The following is a 5,223-nucleotide window of genomic DNA, read 5'->3' as shown; positions in this document are numbered from 1 at the left end:
TTATGTTTGAATTGTTTTTATTCTCAACACATACTTCTTGTAAGGACATTCGTTTATGTTGACAAATGAATGGAGGCTTTCACTAGCGTCTGGTCAGTTTTGGGACATATACCTGATACCGCTATGATAAACAAGGTACATTTCAAAAATCAGAAACGGTTTCTGAGGATTATTCAAGAGCGGGAATAGAGATGCAGCGTCTCTTAGCCTAGAATGTTTGGAACACCTGAGGTATATTTTAACAGTGTAAGTTCAGTAAGTATCAAATGTAACCATTTACAGGGCTATTTTTAAAGTGATAACTAACAGTCTAGCACACACAGGGGAAGTTTCCCAGACACAGATTAAGGCCAGGATTAATTCCAATCAACTGTATATCTGCGATTATAACGTGCTTGACATTTAAAGGTAATTGAGCCGACATACAGTATGCAGCATTTAACGTGAATGCAGTTTACACGAACGTGGGAACAAAAGTGGGCTCACATTAGTTTGTAGCCCAAACGGTTCGGGCAGATGTTGGCACATTGACGGTACCGACTTCAGACGAGTCCCGTGACACTTGTGGGGGTCGTGGAGCAAAACACCACCATTGTGTTCGTCAAGAGTCTCATTTCTCCATAGAGTGGTCATATGGTCTGACAAACACCGCTGTAGCTCGGCCACCTTCCCCCGCAGATGCGGTGGATTGAGACACAGCCCATGCAAAAAAAACATATCTCTAGCTTAAACTGACAGATTTGGATGGGGATTTTTTGATTATGTTGCTGGGGATGGGACATTCACAAGAAAGAGAGTCCATTCTGTCACTCAAGGCTTCTCTGTCAAATGGAACATCCTGCTCTCTGCTACCGCGGATATTTGAAAATATATATTTTATATATATAAATAAATATATATACTAATATTTGACATGCACTATGTAAAGTGTAGCTGCAGCTTTCAATACCAGTGTTGTCCTGAATACAGCTGCTGGTATCGACAGCTCTGTCTTCTGTGGCTAAAGCAGTGAATCATCATAATCCATACACCGGTAAGAGTTTACAGTTAAAATGGGAGATTCCTGAAATGGGTTTCCATGGCCGAGCAGCCGCACACAAGCCTAAACACACCATGCGCAATACCAAGTGTCGTGGAGTGTTCTGGAGTGTTGTAAAGCTCACCGCCATTGGACTCTGGAGCAGTGGAAATAGGTTCTCTGGAGTGATGAATCACGCTTCACCATCTTGCCGTCCGACGAACGAATCTGAGTTTGCGGATGCCAGGATAACGCTGCCTGCCCCAATGCATTGTGTCAACTTTAAAGTTTGGTGGAGGAGGAATAATGGTCTGGGGCTGTGTTTCATGGTTCGGGCTAGTTCCAATGAAGGGAAATCTTAACACGACATTCTAGACAATTCTGTGCTTCCAACTTTGTGGCAACAGTTTGGGGAAGGCTCTTTCCTGTTTCATCACACGGAGGCATTGGTGCACAAAACGAGGTACGTATGGAAATGGTTTGTCGAGATCGGTGTGGAAGAGCTTGACAAGCCTGAACAGAGCCCTGACCTCAACCCCATCGAACACTTTTGGAATGAATTGGAACGCCGACTACGAGCCAGACCTAATGGCCCAACATCAGTGCTCGACCTCACTTAATGCTCTTGTGGCTGAATGGAAGCAAGTCCCTGCAGCAATGTTCCAACATCTACTGGAAAACCTTCCCAGAAGAGTGGAGATTGTTATTCTGTAGCAGCAAAGAGGGGACCAACTTCATATTAATGTCCATGATCTTGGAATGAGATGTTCGACGAGCAGGTGTCCATATACTTTTGGTCATGTAGTGTATATAGCTAGGCAGTTAGACAGTTGCTTACAGGTACTGTACTTACCGTTATAGCTTGCTCTGTTCCACAATGAACCATTGTTTACAGATGGGACGAGGCAACGTTAAGCAAGCTACTGTAGCTGAGGTGGCCAGTTGCGTTCTGCTGTTAATGTTGATTGCTGATGTGCTCAGGCATGCATAACATGATAATAATATTTTTCATGTTTGCCAGTTTGTGATGTTTAACTAGCTAGCTTCTGAAAATAGACACTGTGCTGCGAGTGCTTATCAAACCCCATGTTACGTCATAGGGATACGTACTAAGTTGTCTAGCTAGTTAGCAACAATGAAATTATAGCTAAATAGCTAGCTAGCTATTGGATTTTAGATGTCACTTTTTTGCATCTTGAACTAGCTGGTTAGTTAGATTAATACCATTTACATCTAGCCAGCTGGTAATTATGAAGCTAAATGTTTGCTAAATCTAGCTAGTTATTAGAATTGTTGGCAATTGTTGGTCTGGAAGCAGGTTAAGTGTGTACAGGGCATTTTAGTGCAGCTGTAGCAGTCAACAGACAACAAGCTTTATGACATTAATGAATTCATGTTTTAAACAACTTTTCTGGATTTTGTCTTTCAGCATGGATATGCTCTCCACCACCAGTACAAGGAGATGATCGAGGATGAACAAGTAAAACTTCATGATTGTTGTCTTTGTACTTTGAGCTTGTTGCTTGAACTTGGGGGTGAATTAATGTTATCGCTGGTATGCAAGGTTCTAATGTCTTGTCTATTTTTCTCTCTGCTTTCCTCCTTTACAGCTTTAATTGTCTGGAGCCCGGTGTTGTTGTGGCCAAGGAGCTTCCACTCCGATGGAACCTGGTTTCAGCTGCTGTGCAATGTTGACGTCCTTCCTCCCAGAGACGTGAAAGCATCCCCATGACCCGGAAAATATTTCTGAGAACATCAGCACTTTTGCAATGAGAAGGCCGTGGACATTACATGTCCTGCTCCAAAGGGCAGGACAGAAATATGCCTCAGGCTAGATTCCTTTGTTCATATAATAACATGACCTGAACCAACATTACTCAAAGGATCTTATGATACACAGTGGAAGTCGGAAGTTTACATACACTTAGATTGGAGTCTTTAAAACTTGTTTTTCAACCGCTCAACAAATTTCTTGTTAACAAACTATCATTTTGGCAAGTCGGTTAGGACATCTACTTTGTGCATGACACAAGTAATTTTTACAATTGTTTACAGACAAATTATTTAACTTATTCACTGTATCACAATTCCAGTGGGTCAGAAGTTTATATACACTAAGTTGACTGTGACTTTAAACAGCTTGGAAAACTCCAGAAAATGATGCCATGGCGCTAATTGACATAATTTGAGTCAATTGGTGGTGTACTTGTGGATTTATTTCAAGGCCTGCCTTCAAACTCAGTGCCTCTTTGCTTGACATCATGGGAAAATCAAAAGAAATAAGCCAAGACCTCAGAAAATAAACACCATGGGAACACGGTACCACACAGCAGTCATACCGCTCAGGAAGGAGACGTGTTCTGTCTCCTAGAGATGAATGTACTTTGGTGTGAAAAGTGCAAATCAATCCCAGAACAACACAAAGGACCTTGTGAAGATGCTGGAGGAAAAAGGTACAAAAGTATCTATATCCACAGTAAAACTAGTTCTATATCGACATAACCTGAAAAGCCGCTCAGCAAGGAAGAAGCCACTGCTCCAAAACCGCAATAAAAAAGCCAGGCTACGGTTTGCAACTGCATGGGGACAAAGATCGCACTTTTTTGGAGAAATGTCCTCTGGTCTGATGAACCAAAAATAGAACTGTTTGGCCATAATGACCATCGTTATGTTTGGAGGAAAAAGGGGGAGGCTTGCAAGACGAAAAACACCATTCCAACCGTGAAGCACGGGGGTGGCAGCATCATGTTGTCTGGGTGCTTTGCTGCAGGAGGGACTGGTGCACTTTACAAAATAGATGGCATCATGAGTGAGGAAAATTATGTGGATATATTGAAGCAAAATCTCAATTTATCAGTCAGGAAGTTACAGCTTGGTCGCAAATGGGTCTTCCAAATGGACAATGACCGCAAGCATACTTCCAAAGTTGTGGCAAAATGGCTGAAAAACCTGACACAGTTACACCAGCTCTGTCAGGAGGAATGGGTCAAAATTCCCCCAACTTATTGTGGGAAGCTTGTGGAAGGCTACCCGAACCGTTTGACCCAAGTTAAACAATTTAAAGGCAATGCTACCAAATACTAATTGAGTGTATATACAACTTTTGTTTATATATCGTTTTTACCTTTGTGTACGTATATGTTTTTACTACAGTACCATTTAAAAGTTTGGACAAGCATTCTTATTCAAGGGCTTTTCTTTAGTTTTACTATTTTCTTACATCGTAGAATAATAGTGAAGACATCAAAACTATGAAATAACACATGGAATCATGTAGTATCCAAAAATGTGTTAAACAAATTCTTCAAAGTAGCCACCCTTTGCCTTGATGACAGCTTTGCACACTCTTGGTATTCTCTTAACCAGCTTCACCTGGAATGCTGAGCACTTGTTGGCTGCTTTTCCTTCACTATGTGGTCCAACTCATCCCAAACCATCTGAATAGGGTTGAAGTCAGGTGATTGTGGAGGCCAGGTCATCTGATGCAGCACGCCATCACTCTCCTTCTTGATCAAATAGCCCTTACACAGCCTGGAGGTGTGTTGGGTCAGTGTCCTGTTAAAAAACAAAAAATAGTCCCACTAAGCACAAACCAGATGGGATGGCGTATCGCTGCAGAATGCTGTGGCAGCCATGTTGGTTAAGTGTGTCTTTTATTCTAAATATATCACAGACAGGGCCACCAGCAAAGCAACCACACACCATCACACCATCTCCTCCATGCTTCACAGTGGAAACCACACATGCGGAGATCATCCATTCACCTGCTCTGCACCTCACAAAGACACGGCAGTTTGAAACAAAAATCAAAAATTTGGACTCATCAAACCAAAGGACAAATCTCCACCAGTCTAATGTCCATTGCTTGTGTTTCTTGGCCCAAGCAAGTCTCTTCGTCTTATTGGTGTCCTTTAGTAGTGGTTACTTTGCAGCAATTCCACCATGAAAGCCTGATTCACTTTGAAGCATTTATTTGGGCTGCAATTTCTGAGGCTGGTAACTGTAATTAAGATATCCTCTGAAGCAGAGGTAACCCTGGGTCTTCCTTTCCTGTGGCGGTCCTCATGAGAGCCAGTTTCATCATAGTGCTTGATCGTTTTTGTGACTGCACTTGAAGAAACTTTCAAGGTTCTTGAAATGTTCCGGATTGACTGACCTTCATGTCTTATAGTAATGATGGACTGTAGTTTCTCTTTGCTTATTTG

This window comes from Oncorhynchus tshawytscha, linkage group LG06, assembly GCF_018296145.1.
Source record: "Oncorhynchus tshawytscha isolate Ot180627B linkage group LG06, Otsh_v2.0, whole genome shotgun sequence".
Lineage (NCBI taxonomy): Eukaryota > Metazoa > Chordata > Actinopteri > Salmoniformes > Salmonidae > Oncorhynchus > Oncorhynchus tshawytscha.
This window is presented reverse-complemented; position numbering follows the sequence as displayed.